Here is a 13,132-nt window from a genome sequence, read left to right on the forward strand (position 1 = left end):
AATGCTAAGTTACAGGAGGACAAAATTAGAATATCTAATTCACACTCATTTCATCCCATACGTGCCATACAGTAACAGGTGGATTATGACTGTGGAATTTCAGTGTCTGTGGGACAGCCTGGCATGTCTGTGTAAACTGCTGGTAAGGGCACATCTGTGCAAGGGCGCTGCCTCTGAGTTTGAGAGCTGGAGCATGGCTGCACACCCCTGCTACATGACCAGGGCTTGGATTTCTCTCTGATGACTGAAACCTCTGAAATTCCAAGAATGTTTCAGTGACACACAAATTTTGCTAACTCTTGCCTTTGGCACCCACCAGTTCTGCCTACATGTTATACTAGTATCTTCCAAAGATACCCTGGATAAAATGAGTGGCAGTAGCTGCTCATGGTTAAAGCAACACCACTACTTCCTTCCCCTGCCAGCTGTCAGCCTTTGCCCCATCTCTCTCAACTCCCCATCCCCTGACACACATTCCTTAATTTTCCCTTCTGTCACTCAGGCACACACTTAAAACAAGTTTCTTCCTCTTTCCTGCCTACTCTATCATCAAGTGGATCTAGTGTGCGTGAGGACTTCTGAGAAGTGTTTTATACACATGGTCACACTTACTCCTGCAGGCTGTAACTGAAAGTTGTGAAGTAACACCACTACTGTTCCCTGAAATCTCATGCTTCAGAGAAACATGTTGAGAATTGCTTGAAGGGTGGCTATTTCCCATTGTGCTCCATGACAGTAAAGCCAAATACCCCCTGGGAGAAGGATGACCTCCTAACTGGTTAGGAGATGGAGACAAGAGAATCACATTAAGAACAAAGGGTCAGAAATACCATTTGCAAAACCACGGCCCACTGAGGTCAACGGGGAAAGAATGAGGGGAGATGGCAGCCATGTTGAAAGGAGACTTCACAAGGCTTTGTGAAATTTCTCTGCTGATGAACTTTGTTATGCAGCTTGTTTGGTGATGAAAATGAACACAAAGATATCACTAAATTTTCCTTTTCTCAAAAACTGACGATAATTCAAGGGGTTTTTTAGTACCTTTTTTTTTTTTTTTTAACAAATGTGGTTGCTCTGATGAGTGCCTGCCTGTGAGTGAAATTACGCAGGGGTCCCCAAACTGCTTTGAGAGTGTTTCTTGCAAATAGTACGCACTGTACATCTAAACCTAAAATGTGTGTTTGATTCCAAGTAATGCATCTGTCTCAAATAAAACAAAGCAAAACAAAAGACTGTGTCCTGAGACCCTGAGAGACAGTGAATAAATTAATTTGTGGGGAAAAAAAAAAGAAAAAGATGCAAAGGCATGGAAGTATGCTTTCATTTTTTATGTTATAACTTTAAAGAACTGATCAGAAAATAAAAATCAAGAATTTTATTTGTTGGGGTTTTTCTGCTTTTATAGTGGAAATGATGCTTTATTTATAGGCCTGCCACTAACTGTTGCTAGAACCTAGTGTTCCTTCTCAAAATTAATACCTATAAATAACTGACATTGGAGAGAATAAAATCCAGGCTGTTGCACACATACTGTATTTGTACATCTTCTTTACTTATTTATCTTTGTGCTTTGACCTATGTAATTTTTCTCTAGATGTCTAGACAAATTTAACTTGAGCAAATTAAAACTTGAAATGACATTTATTTCTGTTAAACAAATATGTAGCTTTGAGAACATAACTAAATATGTTATGAATTCTAACTGTAGTGCACTAAGTCACATACTTGCTTGACAGAAATAAATGTTGGCTAGAATCAAATTGTAAAACTCAAAGTGTACTGCTTTAAAAATAACTAATTAAAACCTAGAATATTTCTTTGGGATGTACTAAACCAGGATAAAAGGAAGTGTATCTTTGGTGTAATTGTATTAGCTTTCACACACTCAGTTATGATTTTCAAACAGCAGGGAAGAAATCAGGAATACTGTTAAAAAGCATCTGCTAAGCAGATACTTGTGAAAGACTGTGAATCATTACTGTGTACAGTACGTAGCTTTAAAGGAAGATTTTTGATGCATTAAATGTTGATCCATGTAATCCTAGTTATCCTTCCTTGCCTCAGCTGTTTATTTCTAGTTACAAGGTCATTCAGCTCTTTTCTGTATCTTATGTTGAATTTTACATTAGAGCCATGAAACATTCATTTCCTTTTATTTCAGCTGCACAGTTTAAAAACCAATTCCCTAAAAAATACAGATGCAAAGTATTTTGAACCTTAAGAAAAATCTTAGCAATTTTGGAAAAAAATCATTATAAGTTTCCTGCCTGAGATCTTACTTCCCATGATACGGATTATGACTTGGCTTTCAGGACTGTTCTCATTTAATCGTGTCATTTTAACTCCAATATTGTGATAAATTTGGAGCTTTTCCCACTTACTTCACTGAGACATAATCAGTTCCCTGTTGAAATAGTTTTTTGCCCTGAACATTCTAACTTTCTCATGCGATAATTTCAAAATAAATTCTTAATGTTAAACTAGGTGATCAGTTGATAACAAATCTGTAGTCTTACCCAAGCTGTGAGCTAATACAGCACTCAACATTTTTGTTTGTTCCTGAAAACAAAAGTTATACCAATATTGAAGGAGGTATGGTTTTTTCCTATTACTTTTAGCTCCAGAAATTTAAACTGTAATCCTGAAAGCTGCATGTGCTTTACATCTGCATGATGCAATTACCTTCACTGGCACCACTCACTTCTTTATCTAAACAGCTCCCTAAATGTGTTTGCAAGATTGGAGTCTTGGAATATTTTGATTTTAAACAATACAATTCCATCAGTATGTAATGGTGACTTGGTGCTGTCATTCATTCAGAAAAATGGAATCTGAATTGTTTCAGCCAGGACTAATCTTTCTCTTCAACGAAAACCATGGTTTTGGCTTTTTGTTGTGCACAGTGTTGTTTTAGAAGAGCGCTTGGTCACTTTTTGAGAAGGATTATATGTCATATTGTCTGTGATAGCAGTGGACTCAGTCTGATGACTTTGGAGATCCCTTCCAGTCTTGTACTTCTATATGAACCCAGTCAGTATTACTGTTGCTGCTCAGATGGGGATTTTTTTGTTTATATGTCCAAAATTTTAGCTGAAATATTACCCTGTACAGCAGCACGTGTGTTACACTTAGAATGTAGGCCGACACTTAGAATAGCTGTAGGCTACTCTACAAAAGTAACCCTCTAAGAAAGATATTCTGTGATTACAAATTTACTGGTATATTCCCACAGTGGTGAATAGAGAACACGACTGTATCCACTGCTTTTTTTTCCTTCTAGGTTATCCTCTTTTAAAAGTGTACCCTGTAGGTGTTCATGTTAGCTGGTATTTCCTTTCAGCGTCTCCAGTAAGTTATCCTTTCATTGTGGGTAAGTAAGAGTTTGCAAAACTTTGCACCCTTATTCTTAAATTAAATACTGACAAGGAATGGAAGTGTAAAGCATGCTAATAAGCAAGACCTCCCTGTGGGAACCTGTGATAGAAGACTGTTTCACATTGAGAGGCAGACAGCGCTGTTGACACAGGCTGTCAAAAAGGCTTCATGTCTTTGAAAGAAAATCTTAATCTTCTTTATTCATGTGTGAACAGGTCCAGGCCTTCATCCCGTAGCTCATACGCATTGACTGTTTAAACTGTGGGTTGCTAGGCTTTGGGTAGGGTTTGTTTGCTTGTGTCTACATTGTACGAATGGATGAGGACTGAAAATTAAAATCTGTCTGACACAGAGCACTGCTTTTCTGTCTCTGTTTGAAGAGACATGGCAACCCAGGGTGAAATGAAAAGGAATTTTATTGAGCGCAAAAACTGCTCAGTGTTTAGATGTTGGATGCAGGAACTGAATGGTCAATTTGGGAGGCTTGTAGGTTGTTTATAGACATTGGGATGGCTGTCAATCACAGCACAATGGTGAAATTTGTGTCGGAAAAAAAGTGCTTTTTAGTGGCTGAACTCCTGTTTCCTGTTAAAATGCTCACATCAACAAACAAAAAGAGGTTTTGTCTGAAGTTTACAAGCAAGAAAATTTCAGAATAACAGAGATGCTGCTACTGTTGTGGCATCTTTTGATCATTGCGGCACTGACTATTTAACATTTAAAACCAAATTTTACAGAGAAAGATCCTATTGCTCTGTGGATCAGATTCTGCTCTACTTCTGTGGCTTATAAATCAGGAATAAGTCAATTAAATGAATGGAATTGTGCTACTGAAAAGCAGTATGGCAGTGGACTCTGAGACTGTACTGTGCATATATCTGTGCTATTACATACTTAGATACATTTTATATGTTATTTATATGTTTATAAATCAATAGCAATGAGAAGCAGAAAATAAATAACACCTATAAAAAAGTAATCTCTTTCAGCACTTGTTAATAACAAGTAGAGGAAAAGGGCTTATTTCAGAAGCAATATTCCCCTTTCCAGTTATTGTTAAAGCTAATTGGCAGCATTTTGCTACTTCATTTTACAGAAGTTTATATTATCTCAGCTATAAAATTTCATACCGAAACTTGGCCAAATGTCAAACTTGCCACTATAGGCTTTGAAACAACTAAAAAAAAAAAAGAACCACCAAACCAAAAACTAGGGAACTGAGGGGAAAATTGAAATAAGCCTGTTTTATCAGAATAGAATTTAAAATGGTAAAGCTGTTGGCTTTTTCTGGTTTTATAACATGAAGAAACATGCTTTATAGAACACTGGCTGAGAACTCAGCCCTCAAAATCTGATATAAAATGTGGTTTCTGGGCCCCTGTGGGATTCATAGGGGGGAAGAAAAAGAAATCAGTTTCTCCCATTGTTTTCCTTTCACCTCAGAACATTGCAGCCCCACAGCCCCAGATCTTTCCGCTCCAATGGTGGGGGAAGCGGAGAGGTTCATGTGGAGCAAGGCATGGCAGATGTATCATTCAATTTATAGACCATATCAGGTTCTTCCCAACCTTATGAGCATTCAGGCCTTATATTTTCCATAGGCACTGGGGGCTTGCAGACTGTGGTAGGAGATGTCACGCAGTTTTCAGGTTCTGAGCAGCAGGGCTCTTCCTTTGTGTTCACTCTCGTATTTTCACTAGCTTCCTCAATGTACATATATGTGTTTACACTACTTTTCATGTCTTTCTGAGCAGGTTTTTCATTGGTATGTGTGGTAATAAATTACTTGCCGTTTTATATGGCACAGGTGTGTGCATACTTAATTCTGGAATAACTACCACCTTCGGTGCTATCAAATATGGTAGCTATTGCCCAGATCACTTGTTTCTTCCTCCTCCCCCTTAAATATATAGCCTTAAAAATCTACAATATAGACAATGACTGAGGTGGTCATGATGAAGAGCTTTTCTGTGTAATTTTTAAATGAGAGGGCACATGTGAGGGCAGACTCTCAAAAATAAAATTTACCATCACTCTGCAGATGTCTGAAATTTGTTGGCTATTTATTTTTTGGAAACTTTGCTTAATTCCTTTAGCGGCTTAAGTTACAGAATTCATACAAAACACAGAGAAGTAATCATATCACTGCTTTCCAAATTGGAGTTGCTCTTTTTTGAGATCCATCTGTCATTCTTTCAATTTAAATTTAGCATAGTAAACCAAGTACAGCCCTAAATAGTGATTTAGTAATTGGTTATTTACTGCAACTCCCTCTCTTTTCAGGTTTTGTTGTCTTTACAGGCCTGAGAAAAAACAACAAGAGTAACTGAATAGCTAAAGAATACTTTAATTTACATTTGGCGGGAGAATTAATTTTTTTTAGTCACTGTATATAGCACTCGACCTGCTCAATGCAGCGGAGCAGAGGAAGGTCTCACCTGGAGGTTCATTTTCTCTCCTCATGCATCCCACATTGCTCATTGCAAAAGAGTTTTCTCTTTGCATTACCTTTAGCCAGCACTGCATTTGGCTTCAGCGGGAATGCAGCTTCATGGGTGAAATGCTCTGGGGTTCGCCAAGCACCGTGCTTCGGTTCTCGCCCCTGTACTGCCGCCCTCGGCAGCTTTGGGTGATTTGTATCACTTAGCTATACATAATTTTTCCTTATTCTGTGAATGGGAGCAGTGATAAGGTTCTTCATAAAAGCAATGATGAAAACTGATTTTATGAAGAGCATAGTTGCTGTAGTTTGTTACTACTCACAAGTTTCAGCTGAGTAAAGTCTTTCAATTTCTTTATAGTTCCCTTCACCAATATGTCCACACAGCTTGTGTTGCTTCCTCCCTGCATGACTAAGAGGTAAATATGTCTCCTCTTGCAGAAAACTAGAACACTTATATTTGTGCTTTCACTCATCATCTTCGACAATAACTCTTGTAATGTACTACTACTTATTATTATTCTTGTTCTAATCTCTTTGAAGGGTACCAAGGTGGCAATATATGCTGTTCTTGCATGATCAATACATTATTCTTGTTTATTACCAAGCCGCTTCCCCTTAGTGTGCTTGGCAGATACCTCTGGAGACAGCTTCCTGTAGTCTCTCCCAGCTTTATCTTCTTCTGTCCAAGGTTTGCTCCCTTTGCTGTCAGTAATGCCAAATGCAGAGCTTTCTTAATATGCTTCCCCTATTCCCATCGTATCGATTTCTTCCTCTCTGCCATGAGCTGCTTTCAAAGTCTTGATTTGCCAAGGTCTTCCCATCTTAAAATGTCTCCTAAAGACTAACTTACTCTGTAAGTATTGTGAAAGGAAACAATTTTGCTTGCTCTTCGTTCCTGGTGTGCTTTAGTCTTCCCTCTGCAATGTAGAGTCCTTGGGGGACTGGGGATTGGGCCGGATTCTCTGGATGTGGACAAGTGCTTTATTTTTTTAAAGATTATAGCTGGCATAGTGGGGCTGCTGCAAGCTTGGCAGATAGCTGGGAACTGTATGCTGCATAAGGTGGTCGAACAACAAACTACATCTTTCAGGCAGCAAGTGTTCCTCCCCCTCCCCCTTTCCTCCAGGCTTTATTCTGGAGGTCTAAGTTTATAACAAAAGAAACAAAAAGGTTTTTATATAAATGGAAAAGCAAATGGAGCCCAGCTCATGTTACAACTCAGCCTTCTGACAGCCAGGAATGGAGATCTGCCCTACTTAGAGGCCTCTCTTTGCTCTGAACTGCAAGGGAGCTTTTAATATTCCCTCACTTGCTCTGAGTGCTCTCTGATTAGACCTTCAGCTCCAGCTTGATATTAGCCCAAACTGTACATTTGGCAAAGGTTGCTGCAAAAGTTTTGTCTGTACAGCAATGGCAACAGTGGAGCCATTATCCACCGCCTCGGTGCTATCAGGGTATAAATAAGAAGCAGGGTATATATGCACAGTGTTGTTATTGCTCAGAAAGCTCCACTGCATTGCAAACCCTTTAAAATAATACACCGAGAAAGTATGTTGACTTTCCATTAGTCATAAAAGCCAACATTTTTAATATGCATAATTAAATTTAGTCAGGGAGATAAATGTGTGTTGTTTTTTCCTTTTCTTCAGAGATCGATGGAAACTGCCCAACACTTTTGGTGCTGGTGCTTAAATATGTTTAAATTTAAGAGGGTGTTTTAAGTTAATAAAGCAGGTGCCAGAATGCCTTAGCTAGGCGAAGGCTAAATTCAAATTTCTTACTCAGATGCCTAATTTTAGGCAAGGCAGTATCTATAGGATTAAATGTCTTTTATTAGACTAACTATTTAGAAAAAACAGACATGGGAACACAAATCATTCTCTTGTTATGCACTGAAAATTTTGAAGAAATAATTCACAATTTAAGAAATGCTCTGTGCTGAAAATAAACCACACTTTATACTCGATTTCTTGCTATGCAGACTTTCTGCAAGCCATGTAACAAAGGTGGAACACAATTTTAAGTGGCAAAAGCCTGGAGAAGCTGCAAAATGTAGTGAAGCCCGTATTGAAAGCTACAGATTGCTGCCAGGCTTTGAGGCTGAATCATTGTAATTCCATGTTAAGCTGATCCATAGGTAAGAAAATGTTTTCCTGGTTTTGGATTCTTTTCTTCCTTTAAAATAAGAGCTTCCCCAAGTTTATGGTCTGTAAAATAATAAAGACTTTGGAGGGTGAGAGAAAAGAACAAGATTATCCTATGGCCCCAAAACAAAATGGAAAGTGTGGTCACTGGCAGGAACAATTTGAATCGGATACATTTTATGGAATAAATCACTATCTGGCTTTCTGTAGGATTATCTCAGTACATAAAAATGACTGAAGAGAATAAGAAACTTGGGCAGGACTACTCAAAGTGATGCAAACATGGCATACAGAGCATCCCACAACTCCTTCCTGTGCAAGACTCATCCAATGTCATAATCTCTTTTCTTAAATTTCTTTGCCCTTTGTTATGCTTTCTGCTTTTGCAGGAGAGGGAAGCATGAGGAGATTTCAGGGATATTATTTTCTCTAGTTTTATAAAGGGACCAGATAACAAAACAGAACCCAGATGACCTTTAGAGCTGTGGGTGACCCTTTTTGATGAATGCTGGGCACTCGTATTGTGATGTGTCCTTTCCACTTATAGCCCATAAAATCTAAATTCCCAAAGCGCATAGCTGCAAACCTGTGCTGGTGAAGAAACAGATGGACGTAAATCATTGATATTTGGAGCCAACCATTTTCCTGATGCCAACTTTCATGCATTGTAAAAATGGCTAATTGCTTTCCTTTCCTAACCGCCTTTCACTCGCTCAGATGCCATTAGCCTTTAGCTCTTTGTTTTTATATACCCGGCTATTTTGTTAGTGCTCTGCACTCTATACCCCTGCTCCTGTTTCTCAGGATGCTAGACAGTGAATTATCTATTCACTTCAGAGACATCCCTCCCAATTTCAAGAATGAATGCAAAAGGGAAGTTGGATAAGCACTTTGTTTCTCTTTTAATTTAAAATCTACTAAGAAATTATGCGTGGGTTGGAGTGTGTGTGTGTGTAAGATCCTCCAGCTTCTGCTAACAGGAGAAAGATTTACGGGGAGAAAGAATTCTTTAGATGACTCTTGCCGTCTCATGAGAAATACTATATGCGGATTTACAGATCTACCTAATTTTTATGCCTGTACACTCCTCCTTAAAAGGACTGCCAGATTTGTCAAACAGTGAGGTTCGGGTATAGTTAGCTTTTCCTTCTCCTGGAAAGAATACATTGACTTTGACTGGTTTGCCCTTTGTCAGCCTGGTCTTTAGGACTCTGAATCTCTTCCTAAAGTCTGCTCTGTAGACAGCAAAGTGGAAAATGAGTGTTCATTGCCTGAGCACTGCATTGCTTTAGCTAAAACTGAGAAGACTTCATTCTATATTCTAATAGGTCTGGCAAAAGGAAGCCAAGAGCCTCACAGGGGGCCAGCAGGTTTTTGGTTCTCTGTCTGAGTTTGCTTCTGAGCTTTTTCTTAATATCACAATGGGCTCTTGCTGTGTACTTCTAATGCCTCAGCAATGAAGTCAGGGTATATTATGCCATCTGTCCAGGAGTCAACACTGCAGGTCAAGCTAATTTAAACTGGCACTTTTCATCTCCCTATGCCTGTATGCATTACATTTAATAGTTTAAGTGAGTGATTGTATCTCCTGACCCTGCAACAAAGGACAAAGCTCATGTTTGTATTTTTTCATTGTCTTTAGTTGTTATGGGTAGGGACATTTGATCCTTTAATGCAAAATATAGTTAAACAAGTGACTGATACTCAACTTCTGTTTTAGGAATGGTTAGGGAATTTTAAATTATTTTTCATCCCCCTTCTATCTTTTTTTTTTTTTGAAAGGTAAGTAAGAAGACAAATTTATATATGGTGGCATTTTGTAAATTGAATCCCGGATAGAAAAGTTTAAATGCAAAAATCAAAACTATTATTTCTTCTTCACATTGACAGTTAAAAATGTGTGGGGGGAACTGTTTGCCCCGTGGGAAACAGAAGAGTTAAGTGATGATTCTGGAGCAAAATTATGCTCATAAATACTTTGGATGCTATGAAAAGAGCAGCTTCTACATCATTATTTCTCATTCCTCTGCAATGAATTTTGAGGAGTTAAATGTATAGATATGATAGTTGAATCATCAGAATGGAGGTTTGATAAATGAAAAATGTGCATAATAGTATAATAGATGTTGTAAAATCCAGGGAAACTTGTCTGAAGATTAGTACTCAGTTTGATTTGTCTGTCGTGTTTTTCCTCCTTCTTTCTGCTCTTTCTCTGACTTGCTATTTTTCCAGGTCACCATGTTTCCAGGATTTTCCTTTTTCTGTCTCCAGAGAAATAGAATCATTGCTGAGGAGGGAAGGGGAGGGAAGGGGAAGGAAGACCACACACAAGTATTTATTTCTTAAACACATCTGAAGTTTGGAACAGCAATACTGTTCATATGATTAGGTTGTCAATAAGCTATTTTCCCTCATTTACAAAAATGTTTTACAACTATGATAACATAAATCTATCTCTTGCAGCCGTACTAGCCCAGGGCACCAAAGTTATGACTGTTGATCTGAAGTTAATTTCAGAACCAATTGAGGTATATCTATGCAAATTAACTGTGTAGAGAGATACATGGGTTGTTAGGTTTTGTTGCAATAAAGAATCTTCTTCTTAGAGAAAACCTAGTCCTATCTGATGGCCATGGCCAGCTACTGATCTACTAAGTACCTTTTCATGATAAATCAAAGCCATGGCACCATTCAACACACACACACACACACACACACACACACATCTAAATGTTAAGAAATGAGAATAAATACTTTGAGCCTCAAACACTACATTGGGACAGAAAGAAGAGGCATATGGCCCTCCTTGTCATCCAAGGGACCCCGAAACTGGGAGAAACCAAAGGAGAAAACATGACTGAGTAGAGAGCAAGTATGCAGACATAAAGGTACAGCCTGCCCAAGGTACAGCTTACAGCTGAAAATGTTTGAACTGCCAAAATTAATGTTTTTACAGAAAGTTATGAATTTCACACCTGCTCTCTGTACTAGTGATGTTAGTACAAGGAGCACAAACATATAGAATCATTCATTAACAGGGGTAGAAGGAACAGAAAACACAAAATGCAATAGGTATTTTTCATGTAATACTGAATGTAATTTCATATGCATATCCTTATACAAGGAAATTTCTTTCCTTGATACAAATAGGTACAAGCAGGACAAATAACAAGATTTTTAACTAGGATTAAAAAAATTAGAAAGAACTATAGTTCTTTCAGAAACATTGCAACATTTTCCATATTAACCCTTAAATTTTAATACTGTTTCTCATATTCACTGCATCTGAAATTTACTGAGATTTGGTAATACTGATATATGGTTTATTAATCAAAATGTCACTGTAAAGTAATTCTTACCATTATTGTGAGTTAAATATTGTATTCTAGGTAAAGGTTACCTGTCCAGAAGCTAGATTCATAATTGAGAAGCAAGGCTAATGGCATATTAGACCATTGGTGAAAGAGGAAAATTATGACAGGCTATAATGGTGACTTCATTGGCTGTTATAAATCTGGCAGTGTAATGATGTCATATAGAGCTGTGTCTTTAAAAAGACATTAAATTAATCTAGTAAAGCAAGACAAAAGTGGCTTAGAATTACACGTTAATATTAAACCAGAGCACACTGTAATATAAACTCAAAATCAATTCCTAAAGAAAGGCCTTGGCAAATATAATGAATAAGTACAGAAACCCCCATTATCAGTAATAAAACTATTAAAAAAATTGAGGAATGAACATTTATTAGTTTAAATGTGTTGTACTTACACAGCATGATAGAAAAGTGAGGTACCTATTCATACTTGCACGTCTAATGTATCTAAATCACAGGAAGGACCACTGCAAAAGAGCATTAGAGAGAAGAGGGAAGGGACTGGCAGTCATCAGCAGCGAAATAAGCGAGAAGTTTTTGTGGGAGAGGGAGTGCTGGAAAGTGATTTGGCCTCCTTTGCTTCCAGCAGATTAAATGATGTTATTCTACATTATAAAAATGGACCTAAGAACTGGGTATTTTTCTTTAATTCAGCTTAATTCCTGCCTGTTGTTGTGTTCAGCCCTTGCTGCCATGGCAGCACATTTCCACCCACGAAGCACCAGAGTCATTGATAAAAAATACCATCGATGGTGCATATTGCAGCTGTCCCCTGTGCTTCCTAGAGTACTGTTCCCCACAGGAAAAGACACACTCTGGATTTTGCCTTGATTGGCATGACATAATGGGTCCTGCACAGGAATGAGGAATTCCCTACACAACTTTCTGAGATCCTTTCTAGCTCTGTTTTTCTATGCATAGGCTTTCTGTTTCATAGTCCCAGCTGAACTTAGGGATGAGCTTTCCCTTTTGTATTTCCCAAGAGAAGAAGTCTGTTGAGGGAGTTGCTGTCCAGGACCCCAAGGTTTGGGGTGCTCAGCCTCCAGAAGAGCTTTTTAGAGCACAAAAAAGCAGCCAAGCCTGTGGCTCTCACTCTGCTTTTCTTTGTGGTAATTCACCCGCCTGTTTTGTCTCAGACAGTCTTGGATTTATGAAGTTTTACACTGTGTGTATATATCAACCATAGATTTTTGACTAGGTGAAGGCAAAGCTGTTTATCTATCATTTACACTATTCATTTTCCTTCCTGAAATGCTCATTTGAAACACAGCAAACACCACAATGGTATCTTACTGCATTGCTCTCTGAAGAAATTCTGTGAACTACCAGTTGGTAACATAGCCCTGTGTTCATTTTTTCCAGAAGATAAAAATGCAGCAGAACAAAAAATTCATGGGATGTGGAGCCCACAAATTCTTTCTCTTTGCATAAGCTTTTGGGAACAGAAGATTTTGTTTTCCCTGCACATCTGACTTTACATGAATTTTGCTTTTTAGGAAGAAAGGACATTCTGTGGTTTGGTCTGCAGATGGCTAAATGGATGATCATCCCTGTGGGCTTTATAAACCAAGCTTTTGGCTTGGTTGGGAATACCTTCTTAGAGGATTGATGCCAGGTTTGGGGTTTTTTTTTCCCTCTACTGTGCATGGTCCTTTGCTGATCTATATTTGGAACGAGTCACATGCCAGTTGCAATAGGACATCTATTGGTAACCGACATTACAAAGAGTCCACAGAGATTAAAAGAATATTGTTCTTTCTTCTGATCTTCTTTTATCTTCCTCTCTTCTCTCAG

Source organism: Haliaeetus albicilla, chromosome 3 (assembly GCF_947461875.1).
Source record: "Haliaeetus albicilla chromosome 3, bHalAlb1.1, whole genome shotgun sequence".
In the NCBI taxonomy this organism is placed as follows: Eukaryota; Metazoa; Chordata; class Aves; order Accipitriformes; family Accipitridae; genus Haliaeetus; species Haliaeetus albicilla.